The following is a 14,684-nucleotide window of genomic DNA, read 5'->3' as shown; positions in this document are numbered from 1 at the left end:
TTACTCGGCTTTTTTCCTCTTATGGTTGGAATAGAGTATATTCCAATATAACTTGCTGTATTTTGCGTCACTCCTATCTCACGGGTAGTATATTTTATTTTATTTTATTTTCATTAGGACAACCAACAGTAGATACAATATCACATCTAAAATAAAAAAATACATTTCAAAATTATCAAGGCAAAAGTTCTACTACTTACATATATATATTCGAACTAGCAATAAACTTCACTGTATTATATATAATAAAAAAAATGTTCAAGGGCGGTAATTAATAGTTCGTCGTGTAATTAGCGTATTTATATTAATTGTCCGATCACCGCAACGTGTGGAGGATAAGTGGTGTATACGTGGTGTTATTTGCTTGTCGGCTTTTAGTTAAACATCAAAAGAATTAAATAAGGAAAGTATTTAAGTTGACTGTACACTTTATTCGCTTAATAGCCATAAATGCTCCTACTTTCATCGTTTTAATCTATCGTTATATATAAAAGCATCGCTGTTTTTTAACTCGAAAGACGCTAAATAGTTTGATATGAAATTTGCAATATTTTCAAAGAAAGTTTTTGGCTGAACATTTTCATATAACATAATTCAACGTATAAATAGCTTGTAATGAAGAATCATATAAGTACAAAAAAAAACGTAACATATTTTAAAAACAAGGTACATATATACAATTATTATTATATAAAAAATATTATAATTGTACTCTTAAATACGACGCCTGAAAATTAGCCACCATTCATTCGATGTTGAGGGAAATTATGATTACTATATAAAATAACTATTTTTATATGACACTAGTAACCCCCGCCCCCCTGCTTCGAATGAGTGCAATTAATTAATTCATGTATTTATACCCCATAGCGCTCAAGAACAATGTAGCTTTCTACAAGCTTCCAAGTTTTCTTTTTACATAAAAACAAATAAATGTTACCTCTTAATACCTTATAATATTAGTCCTTCTTAAGGATATTATTAATATAATATGATGAGTTATGTCCGTACTATAACGAATAAAATTCAGGAAACCACTAATACTGTTACCGCTATACGCTAGCTTTGAAGAGTGAAAGTCTAAATGAAAAATATTATTCGAAGACAGGTCCTTTCCTTACGATGGCAAGTAATTACTTTTACCGTCAAATACGTAATAAATGCCAAGCACAAACTAAGACCAAGAAATGGAAGATCGCTCTTTGAAAATTATGTATGACTATCCATTTAGGCGTCTTGACGCCAAAATTAACTGAGGACTAAAATAAATGTAACGAAAAGAAAAATAAGTTAAAAATATTAAATTAAATTTTTATAACGTTAATTGATATCCGTTAAACTACGAATATATTATATGGAGTCAAAAAATAATTAAATATATCAGTAATAAGACCACGCTCATGAGATACAATTGTTTTTTTCCCATATTTTATATGTGCAATAAATGAATATAGTGGCAACCCTAGATATGCAAATCCTAGATACATACTACTCTAACTGCATTATCTCTTTTGTAATAATCTATAATCAAAAGCACATTGAATTCTAGAAACGAGCCCATAATGTTAATAAACAATGAAACATTTAACATTTACATAAAAAACTTCAGCCTCGGATGTTACTTAAATGGATGATTACATAATTTTTGAACAATGGTCATCATATGTTAGGAGAATGCTATTCGCAGCTAGTGTAGGATGGTCATACAGTCGTGATGTCTTTTACCAGCCAAATCTCTAACAAGATCTACATTCTGAAGAATAAAATTTAAAAAAAATCTTAGTAACTTAATGTATTTATTAAAAGAATAAAATATATAGAACTTTATTTCTCTATAGTATTCCATGTAAGCCAGGCTTGTGGAAATCCCTTTCAGTCACTCCAACCCTGTGTACAGCTCTCCTACGATTATGGAATTGATTCCCAAACCAGTGGCTGATTTTAGACGATCTTTAGACATAACTTATAACCTAACTACAGGTTACCTAACACCTGCCAATGAATTGGCAAATCTGTTTTCACTTCGAGTTTGACTTTTAAATTCCTTTGGCTTGAGTTCCTTCTTTGTCAGGCAAGATATAAATTGCATACTTATTGCAAAATCCACAAACTATTATTTTTTATTGATTACATATTATAAGTAATTAAGTAAATTATAATTATTAAGATAAGAGATTTCGTGAGGTCCCATGGTCGGACCCTTTTTTTTCGCTGTAAAAACATTACGCACACCATCCTCATACCCCTAGGTGAAGTGTGTGGTATGTGGGTCGCCGGTGCCCAGGATTACCCTCAAAACCAGTGGTACCCTCACCGTCCCCTCCGTGGGTGCCACGGGATCGCTTTGGCATGATACCATGATCCCAGAGTCGGACCCGGGTCAAGCCAATAAAGTTACAAAATTGCCGATATGCCAACAGGCACAATTTACGGTAATATTTCTTATAATGCTAATGTCTATTGGGCAGTGGTAGCAACTTACCATCAGTACCAGATTACCCAATTGCCAGTCTGCCTACCTATTATAAATAAAAAATATATCAATCTAAGCTGAATGTGTAACAACAATTTATCAAAAACAAATCCGTCAACTGTTTACGACATCGCGACATCGTGCCGATAAGGCGTAATGGCGCGGACAGCCATTGTTGTGAAAATTGCGACGGGACGGGGGGCTGAATGTTTAATTAACTGACTGCTTGAATTATACTTGAACGAGAAATCAGTAAACAACAATAACAACAATAAGAAATCTTGTTGTACTCTGACAGAATATCTGTAAATTTATAAAGAGCCGCAGCCGTACAGATACATAAGTATTAGAAAGAGTGAGAATTGAGAATGGGTCAAGTCTTTAGCTCCCAGGTCTACGCAACGCTGTATTCCTGAGGCTGCTTGCGAGATCTGATCCTCATCCCTTTAAAAGAGACAGCTCACAGGTTCTACAACCACTAACAACCATATTATAATCTTAATTTTTTTTAAATATTCTTCTGTCTATAACCTTTTGAGTCCATGCCTATATTTCGTTTTTTATTAATATTTTATTGTGAACATAATTAGTTTTAATTAATTGTTTTATATCTACATCGACATCCTATATATTGTATATTCGCATCTTATTTACAGTAAATACTTTTTCCAATATACGTCGCGTCTTAGTGTGACAGTCGTGGATCCATAATTCGTGTGGTCAAGACGTGAGTGCGATTAAAATAGACAAAATACTGATTAACATTGCTTGTGTCCCTGCGTGAAAAGTATCGAGGACATCCGTAATGGGCAGTCAAAAATCAAACAACTACATCGCATTATATTTAGAATGTCTACAATATAATATCACTGTCTGTTGACAAAGCCCTCATATCGCCTATTTGCGTGTTGCCCATTCATGACAAACAAAAAAGACTACATGTTTATTTGGGTTATGCTAGTATCTATTTGTTGATTTAAGATCTTGAGCAGAAAATATCTTAATAAACTAGCGATTCGTTCCGGCTTTGCGTGGCAATTTGCAAATAAAGAAAGTGAGAAGTGGGCTTAGCAAGATAATATTAAGAAGGTTTCTTAATATATTATATACCAGCTGTTACCCGCGACTTTGCTCGCGTAGAATATGAATATATTTAGAAAGAAGAAAGAAAGAAATAACATTTATTGACATACACACATATAAAGAAAAATATATATATACAAAAAATGGATATAAAAACAACATAATAATAAAGAAAAAATAATTAAATATAATTAATATGACACTTGTGTGCAGTCAAAAGGAGACAGCTCAGGCTATGAGGGATTTTTATCCCTCTGCTGATTTTCATCTGTCTCCCTTGTAGCCACGCAATGACAGTATCAACTTGAAAATAAACATTTGAGGGGCACGGGACGCAAAATATCTTAAAATATTACGTTAATGTAAGACCTCTTTGTATACCACATTGATGTGTATTTCAGCCCTAAGGGTAGAATATCCAGAAAAGCTTTAATGCGAATCAACTCGTTTTAAATCGGTAGCTCAAAAATAAAGTTTCATGCTTCTAACTTCAAAATGAAGGACTTCCAGACTATCCTATATACGAAATGTCTACCCAATTTCTCTCCATAGGCGTAAAATATCCAGAAACGCTTAAATGCGAATCAACTCATTTTTAATCAGTATCCAAAAAAAGTTTCATGTTTTAAATTTAAAAAATTACGGACTTCCATAAAACCTTTCAATCCTTATATCAACCCCTCACAGGTAGAATATCAAGAAACGCTTAAATACTTCTTTACTCATTTTTAATCAGTAACATAAAAATAAAATTTCATGCTTCTAACTTAAAAAATGACGGACTTCCATACTAATCTATATAAAAAATGTTAACCCCATTAAGCCCCTTGGAGGTAGAATATCTAGAAACACTTAAATACGTATCTACTCCTTTTTAATCAGTATCCCAAAAATAAAATTTCATGTTTCTAACTTAAAAAATACGGACTTTCATACATACTTTCATCCCTTATTTTACCCCTTTAGGAGTAGAATTTCCAAAATTCCCTCATTAGTGGGTGTCATGATATGTTAGTTTATAATATTTAATTAATGCTTAATATTTCTCATGGTACGAATGTCGAATGTACGAGATGCAACAGAAACATAAACCAAGTATTTAAAATCAGATTACTGGTGTATAAATAATATAAACAGTACTAATGTAAATTTATATAGGTACCTATACAGCATGTGTTGCTGGGCAAGTTCAGCCCCTGAACATTTTTCTATGTAATTCATATTTGTATCATACTCGAAATGTTGAAGCACATTTTGTGCTTGATTGTTGTTTTGTATGCAATGAATGAAAAATGCGAAATGAAAAATAATATAAAAGAGAAATGTAGTTCAAGAATCAAGACACAGAGCGCGAGGGAGTCGCTGCGCTCATGTATTCTTTAAATATTAAACAGGCAGCAAGAGCGGACGAAGAAAAATGAGATCCGGCGAACGTCATGAATATTTTCTATTTCATTTCCATACACCAGCTGGGTGCACACGATAAATTCATTTCGTTGAAATCATGCAAAAATCTGAAGTCCTCGAAACGTCGGAGCGTATAAAATCAAATTGTTCATGAAATGTTTACTATGGGCTAAGGGGTCATGAAATTAAAAATATTTATGGAATATTTATTCAGTTTCGACGGCTTTATTCAGGTATATTTGTTCTTTTTAATATTTTACTGGGGCATTAGAAAATTCATATTTTTTATGGCATAGGTAGCCGGTTGGGCAAATGGGCAACCTGAATCCTTCCTTACATCGACAATGGGCCACCAACCTTGGGCACTAAGATGTTATGTACCTCATGCCTTTAGTTACGCTGACTAATTCACCCTTCAAACCGGAAAACAGCAATAGGGTAGGTACCACCCACTAATAATGTAATCTACTATATACTTTGTAAAGTTATGTTTGAAAGTTGAATGAGCCAGTGTAACAACAGGCGAAAATAATTAGGTATTTATGCAAGCAGCGCCTCCTAGTAAAATATAACATAAACATAATCAGCCTGTAAATTTCCCACTGCTGGGCTAAGGCCTCCTCTCCCGTTGAGGAGAAGGTATGGAGCATATTCCACCACGCTGCTCCAATGCGGGTTGGTGGAATACACATGTGGCAGAATTTCGTTGAAATTAGACACATGCAGGTTTCCTCACGATGTTTTCCTTCACCGCCGAGCACGAGATGAATTATAAACAAATAAAGCACATGTAAATTCAGTGGTGCCTGCCTGGGTTTGAACCCGAAATCATCGGTTAAGATGCACGCGTTCTAACCACTGGGCCATCTCGGCTCTCTAGTAATATAATATATAATATTTTTATATGTGTATTTTGTTGATTCAGAACCAAGACACAATGTCATTTCATATAAGTACATGTATACATTGTGCGTGATCGTTTACGTATCAGCCGTACGTCGCTTTTATAGGTAACTAACCCTTAAGCCCGGCTTCGCACAGGTAGACTACGGTCTACATATAACGTTTATAACATAATATACATCTCTATTGTTTGGCGTATTATTTTCCGACGATTTCAACATTCATCGTCATATTGCAGCCAATTTACACGAAATATTAACGAATTATACACCTAAACTTTCCTCATGAATCACTCCGTGCATTAGTATAAACCGTATAAAAAAAACGTTCGGCAGTTTTCAAGTGTAGTGCACACAGATGAGGGTGGACCTTATTATATAAAATATACTGATGATAAGCCTACAAAATTAAATAGGTCGTTGAAAATATTGCCAGGTAGTATTATATGAATAAAAGAAAATACATTATGTAATTTTATTATAAACCTAAGTGTCGGCGTTCGCCTGAAAGCGACCGTGCGGTTTATGGACAAATTACAATTGTACACTGAACAATATTTATCACGACTTTGCCGCTATTGTTTGTTTTATTTTCTACTTCACTTCAATTATATACTAAGCAATAATTCATTTTCGAATAATTATAACAAAGTGCCGTTTAAATTATTTAACTTATCTTATTTTATTTTTTATAAATGCATATTTAATTCTGAGTCGATTTAGTAAAACAGAATCTAGGTGATTGAGAAAAAAACTTCTGTTCGAATTTTAAATTAAATAGATGGTTTCGAAAATATATTAAGAGTCAGCATTATATGTAATGTGTTTTATTTATAAAGCAACATTAATGAAGTTTTTCTCTCTGAGGTAACTATATACAGAGATATATTATGCATAATTTTATCGAAAACAAAGTTTTCCTTGGGATGTTTAGACTGCCTCATTGGTCTAATGGCTACATATAAGGCCACAGAAACAGAGGTACTGGGTTCAAACCCCAGGTTGACCCGATAAAAAAATATTCAGTAATAACCTGAAGTCTCGAACTTGAAAGTATGTATGTATATACCCGTGCCTCAGAAAACACCTATTGTCATTGGTCCTGCGCCTGTTGTGCACTATTACATGTCCAGCGTATTGGCTGGTCTTCTATGACATTACCCGCCGTGACCGAAATCGATCAGGACGACATCATCTTCTTTTACCCTCTATTACTATTAAAATATAAACAACGCATGAAGGAACATGAAAATTCAAACAATGCCTTTTGCTCGCAATTCAAACAACGATATCCGCTTGATATCAAGAAGTTCCATCTACTACTGATACTGCTATACATCTAAAACGTATCTATGTTAATAAATTAAAAGTCGTTTTTACATAAAACTTATCGTCCGTTTCGTTTTATCGAAGGTTACAGTATAAACGAACATTATTATTTAAGTTTCACTCGCACTAAATTAATACTATTTTCGTGATAAGAGTGAATTTCAAGTTCTTGTATAAAATATAAATGTAACCATTACGACACAGATTCAACTGCTTGACTGACACAATAGAATGAAAGCAATATTGGTGGAAAAATTAAGTGCAGGTTTCATAACGAAGTAATAATAAGGATTACGTAGCGCGCACGTCGGTCCGTATTGTTGAGAAACTTGGGCAATGAGAAATCGTAGCATTGGTCGCTGTCCGAGGACCGTTGTGATTGATCTTTATTTAATAAGCATTTCGGTGCTATTAAGGAAAGTCAAGATGGCTGCCTATTTGAGTTTATAATTTATTTCGTACGGTGAAAGAAAACATTGTGAGGCTGCATGAGTCTGGTGAAAATCTGCTACCTGTGTATCGTACCGACTCCTATTGGAGGATTAATTCCAAGCCTCCACATTTATCTACGAAAAATCAACTTCGAAATTTTTATTAAGAAGTTTTTTATTAAGTACACACTGCCTGTAGTTACACTGGCTCACTCACCCTTCAAACGCGAACACAACATCACTGAGTTTGGCGGTAGAATATCTGATGAGTGGCTAACCTACCCAGACGGGCTTGCACAAAGCCATACAACCAAGTAAAGTAAACTATTTTATGTTATAGTGAATAGGTAGGGCAACATTACTTTTTTTTATGTTATTCGATGTCTTTGCTAAATGTGAATCGATTGAGATGATTTATTTTATAAATTTATAGGTAAGAAAAGTTTTATTCAATTTTATATGAAATAAAAAATTGGACAATTAAGAATTATATAAGAAGTCTCAGTATAAACGCTACACGAACTTTGAACCAACCGCCAAGTTTACTCAAAAAGTAACATGTAGTTGTATTATTTATATAGTTTTTCTCGTGTTTTACAGTTGAGTACAATTTTATATCGATTAAAACTTTAATTACTACATCTTTTCATTCTCAACGTGATTGAATGATCGCGTTTAAGATTTGTTGACTTGTCATGTAACTTCCCACGATTGACAAAGAAAAGCGCTAAAATGCCGCACTTACTAATAACATTCATTATTATTTTTTATTACATAGGACGTGCAAATGGGCCATTTGATGGTAAGTGGTCCCCATCCAGTAGACATTAGCGCTCTAAGAGATATTAATCATTCCTTATATACTCGTAGTCAATGCGCCATCTACCTTTGAACCTAAGGGTGAGTGAGCCACACACAACACATACACAACAATATCTAATAAGTATGCCGTACTGACTAAAGCCTATTGCAATCGGAGAAGAAGATAAACTAACCTTAGATTACATACGTTCTGCTAAATTACACTATAGGAAGTTTTATATAATAAAATTTAGACCCAGACTAATTCATTTAATTTCTTTTATTCACTTTAATTTTAATTATTTCTGACTACAACTTCCCCCCATTGAAAACGCATTTCATTCACGAAACCATAATGAATATGGAATTCATAGATTATTGAAGATCTCGACCAATGATGTCGCGTTAATTCAATGTCAAAGTTGTTTTTTTTTATATGTCATTTGATAGACTATACGTTAGCGTTATGGCGGTTCAACCCTGTGTCTAAGAGCGCAGGTGACATTTTATCATCGGGAGTCCTATTCGTTCGTAGGACTGCCTAAAATAAATAAAAATAAATAACAGCTGACTCTTTCAATGACAAAATGTCGTCAATTTTATTACCAGTCAGCTTTTCTATCAATTAAAGAGTACTTATGTGTTTATATATAAGTACGTCCTAACAGCTGTAAAAAATACAAGGTACAACTTATATATTACAAAATATTACAAACTATATATTACAAAAGATTACATACGATATAAATACGGAACATTTTAAAGCACACCCGTTTACTTAGAGTGGGATCGCGTGTTAGTGTAATTAACCTAATGTAATCCTTTTTCCTAAGGACAGATTGCGAGTTGTTCTGAGAAAATATCAACCTTCTACTTGGAGTTAAACTGCACTTAGTATTGTCGTGTTCCGGTTTGAAGGGTGAGAAATCCAGTGTATAGTCTATCCCCAGAGCCGGCTCAAACTATGTTGGGGCCCTTGGGCACCCAAGAGTTTCGGGCCCTTTTGGTAGATATTTACTAACATGTACAAATACTTTGCTTATAGCCAGGCCTTAAGTATAGTTTCAAATAAACGATGCGGTAATTTTCGTAAATTCGTAGGAATCTGATTGGTTGTACAATATTATGGCTATTTTATAGTATACCTTATATCATGAAGAGCACGTCTTTCTACTTTTAATATTGACTATCGAACTTTTTTCGATAAATATGTTAGTATTTCTTACAAATCACTTTCGAAAATATACATACCAATCAACGTGAGCACAAACGTGTGAAGGAAATTGTTGGTTCTTCGGGGCCCTCTCAGGATGGGGGCCCTGGGCACGTGCCCCATGTACCCAATGGTAAAGACGGTAATGTCTATCCCTACACCAAGAGGACAAAAGCCAAACAAACAGTATTTGACATTTAATTTAAGCGATATTATTGACCGAGTCACGGTGAGCTTGATTAATCTACGATATTATGAATTGGAAAAAAAAATGGTAATTTTGTAAATCAAAATCAAAAGGCAATGGGAGTAAAATTAAAGTGGATATAAGTTTATTAAAAGAATAGTGTGTTAATATAAATAAAAATATATTAGTCAAGTAATGTAGTAGTGGAAAATATAGCTGAACTATTAGAAAATCGTAGAATACGTAAATCTAAGGCTTGTTTATCTTTATTCGACTGGAACAGACTATATTACGCTGCTTAGTAAAAAGGCTAGGCTGTTAATTAATTGGCTTATTAATTTAGTTGCCCGCGACACATAAAAACGACCGCGACACTATGGGGATCCTACTATGGGGCCCAAAAGTAAATAGTAATTATACTCGTAGATCAATATATAGTAACAGCCTGTAAATTTTCCTACTGCTGGACTAAGGACTCTTCTTCCTTTTTGAGGAGAAGGTTACGGGTTACGGGTGGATAATAGAAATTAGGTGCAGGTTTAATATAAAGGCATATAATAATTATTATATATTTCTAGAATTTGCACATAAATACATATTATATTATTTAATGAAATGTATGGATGCGTATCTTGATTCTGTCATTATCCACGACATAATAAACCGCTGTGTTCATTTTCGTGATTAACATATTATCACGAAAATAAACACAGCAATAACATACTCGCATTTTATCTATATACCTAAAAGCGAAATACCAAAAACTGATTAATCACGAAATTTCAGAAACGATAGTAACTACAAACTTGAAATTTGGCTGGTAGGTTCCCTATAGGTTGTAGAGATTCGCTAAGAACGGATTTTACGAGACTCCACCCCTAAAGGAGTAAAACGGGGTTTGGAATTTTGTGATTTATAAATCGCGCGGGTAAAGCCGCAGGTTCAGCTAGTATAGTTGTTCAGCTACTAACTTGTTCTCATCCAACGGTAACAGTTATCGATTATTCTAATTCAGATATAAGCCAAGTTCACACAGTCAATCACATTAACGAGCCTTTGACCTAAATAAGTATGACATAGCTGCGATTCCCTTGTGACAGGGCCTGTAACTTTAGGGCTGCCGAAAAAACAAAAATAACTAATATAAAGTCAACTATTTTACAATTAAAAATTTTAAATTTTATCAATCATATCACAGGAATTGGTATGTTTTATAACGATAACGATATTATTAAAAAGTAAGGGTTTATTAATAATGAACATAATGCTATTGTCTAGTATCTGACAGCCCTGATCTTGCAATGAAGAGGTCAACGACCAGAGGTTAAGTAGATTATTGCTACAATTGAGAGAAAGTGACACGCGATCCTACACTTTGGCCCTGGAATTGAGAACTTGAACTATTCGATTTGATACCAAGTCGTTTTACTTTCCTATCTGGGAAGATGGTATTGCTTTATGTAATTTAATCTTTTCTTTTCTTCATTTTCATTAATGTTACGTGTCAGTGCGTTGAGCTTTCCTAAATAATAATAATATTTAGTTATTAATATATTATGTTGTATATATCACTGAGTGCTTGAGACAGACTTTAAATAGTTTTGTAGTACATATAAAACCATTTTATCTGCTACCAATATTCACACATATGTAAATTAGAAAACTGCTATCAATTCCCCAAAATATCGGAAATCGCAACGACCATCGATCAGCATCGAGAGTTCACTTGAATTCGATTTCGTTAACAATTTACTCAATTTAAACTCGTTGCTGCCACTTTATATTGTCAAACTTCACCGGGAGACTATTCCGTACGCACGAATTCGAAACTCGTTGGTAAATTCGAACGGGAAATCCGGAACTGTGCTGGATAGCTATTACAGTCCACGAGTATGTACGCTCTCTATCTTGGCCCTCATTATTCATTGGCAGCATTTAATTCAAAAACAACCGGAAAGCGATTAGGTACAGAACCAACACTTTACATAACCTGGGGCCTCGGGATCTACGGACTTATAAGCTAGCTATGTAGTCGTACATAACACTAATGACAGTAACCACGCGGCAGGCAAACTAGCGAATAAGGCACAAACGGCTACTAAGGAGATTCTTAACTGTAACCTTACAATGGCAATCCATACCTAAAAGTGATAATCAGTTCATGGGCATATAGACAGGCATACTGTAAACGATTCAGATTAGCCTAGAAAATAAGAATTCCACTAAGATAAACTGACCAAAGAAAACTGACACATAACAGGAAAAAAAAAAACTGCAATAAAAAAAAATACTTGCAACCAAACAAAAGGAAGATAAACCAAAGGCACGGTTCATACGTCTTCACAGGGTTTTTTTGATTTGTTGTATCTGAAATATAACAACACAATAAAACTAATTGCTTCCAGTACCAAAAGTATTCTAGTATCTAACTAATATAAAATCCCGAAAAGCTTAGTCGTATAATATATCGAATCGAATATATATTGTTATCGGGTTCATTTTAACATATTTTTAATTTTCTCGCTTTCGTATTTATTTTTTGTCGGTTCTGTAAAATCTATTTTAAACGAAATTCCCGATCAATTACAGATTTCCAAATTATATCTTTGTGCCGTTTGCATTTCAAACATTCGACCTTGGACGAAAAGTGCGAACATATTTCTAAACCATAAATCAACCCTCATTTTTCTTACAGATAATGAAAATTACAAGTACAAGGAAACGCTGTAAACATTACGTTCAATTCAATTTCGATTAGTACATAATTATGCATGTATATTGCATCTGATTTTAGAGCTAAATGCTAAATTCATTCCTAATAGAATTTAAGAAAAAAGATTGAATCTTTAAACAGCTTGTTGTCAATGCAATTAAAATTATGTGTATATTTATTTCATCTTTATTCGGTTCAAAATAGGAATCAATTTTAAACAACCTGATAACAAGAAACTAGATAGCTATAGCAATTTGAAATAAGTAAAATCAAACGCACTTTTACGAACAGACATACAGCGTAATAGATTAAATAGCTAAAAGTATAATATTAATTTTACTGTCACGAAGTTATAGTCTAAACTATTGCAATTAACTAACTATTGACAAATACTGTCGTTTAACAAAATATTAAATGACAACATTATTAGACGATTTTAGATAAATATTTGCAAATGTTACTTTTAGTATAATATTTGATTCCATATATGTATATATGGCTTTTTAAAATTATGATGTATTATTGGCTAGGTAAAGAAAATATTTCAATAAAAATGTTCTTTTAAAACAATAAAATAGGATATTGCAAAAGTCGTTAAACGACATTGTATAACTTTAACGTTCTTTATTAATGAGAAAGCAACGTTTTTAAAAAAGTATACGAGTTATTGAATAATGTCGAGTCGCGGGTAAAGCTAGTAAATAATATTTGAATTTAATACTTAAAAACTTAAAATAATAACTTTATTATTCTAATTTTATGTATAATTTTAAAATAAAAGTAAGCCTTAAGTTACTCTTTATTACATCAGCTATCTTCCAGTGAAAGTCCCGTCAAAATCGATCCAGCTGTTCCAGAGATTAGCCGGAACAAACAGACAGACAGATAGGCGGATAAAAATTGTAAAAAAAAACATATTTTGGTACATGTGGTACATGATGTACCGTGTATATATACATATGCATTTAGTAAAAAGCGGTTATTTGAATATTACAACTCCAATGACACTCCAATTTTATTATATGTATATATTAAGTGTTTAGACAGTTTATTAAGTTTATAGCCTGGAAATGTTCGCTGGAAAAAGGACTTATCGCATTTTTAGAAAAAGCATACGTAGAAATGTCGCCGTATCAAGTTTTACGTTTTACTTCTGTGAAGGATTAGAGGCGAATTTAAAATGTGAATAACTAAGTTTCCAGTTTCTGTTCCTCCCAGTAACCTCGGCTATCGTTGTTGAAACAATATGTGGGCTATTAACTGCCGTGTCTCTTACGCGGTGGTTATTTAGTCATTATATACCTTAGCGAATGCTATTTGATCTGAATCTTGAGATGTCTGTATGTGTTTAGTTCGTTGCCAACGGTCGGAATAATAAAAGTTATGTGTTTATTTTTATGTCAATAGCCCATTGGCTGATTTTATATCATATAACTGTCCTTTAAGGGAAGTGAAACCGAATTGCACATTTAGTTTTATACAAATTTATATAAGTTTTAAAATGTTTCCAACAAATTATTATAATATCGGCTTGGTTGTTTGACACAGACCCTCATTTCCTCGGCCCGTATTTTTAAGTACACTAAATTATTTTATTATGAAAAAATAATGTTTCAACACCCTAGACTCCACTTATGATACTTACAGAGTATATAGAGTCAAATATTCACAGCCATAACATACAGTCTTGGAATAATTAATTATTTGTATTTAATTAATTATTGGGATAAAGTAAACATATAGATTTTAATTAAATAAAACGTTCTTGTTTCACAACTACAAACAAATAAAAACAAGCATAATTGTACAAGTAGAGTTACTTCCACGCAAAGTCACAAGACAGTAACTGTTCTTTTGTAATTATTCGATTTTCAAATTAGAAATAATTAATTGCAAGCAGCCATAATAAATTAAGTATTACCAAAACCTGTTAATCACCTTTTTTCCAAGTACAAGGAAATCGTAAAAGAATCCGTGACTATGAATTAAAATAAGAAAATTAATTATATTTTTTTTGATCATAAAATGAATCACCAATTGTTTTTTTTTTAGATGATTTTTTTAATATAATATGCGCATATTCATGAAGTCCATGATCTGTATAAGTATTCTTATATTCCTTGTGTAACGAAAATATGTCAATTC

The 14,684-nt window shown here is 33.0% G+C and overlaps 1 protein-coding gene across 2 annotated transcripts in view; it reads right to left on the bottom strand.

The window, feature by feature from the left end:
• The window catches only part of LOC135193353 (angiotensin-converting enzyme-like), a 40,188-nt gene that overhangs the window by 25,143 nt on the left and 361 nt on the right, over window positions 1-14,684 (bottom strand). The gene's annotated exons all lie outside the window — the stretch shown is intronic.

Source organism: Vanessa tameamea, chromosome 7 (genome assembly GCF_037043105.1).
Source record: "Vanessa tameamea isolate UH-Manoa-2023 chromosome 7, ilVanTame1 primary haplotype, whole genome shotgun sequence".
Classification (NCBI taxonomy): Eukaryota; Metazoa; Arthropoda; class Insecta; order Lepidoptera; family Nymphalidae; genus Vanessa; species Vanessa tameamea.
Note: the sequence above shows the minus strand (reverse complement) of the source record. Positions and strands in the feature narration are given on the sequence as shown.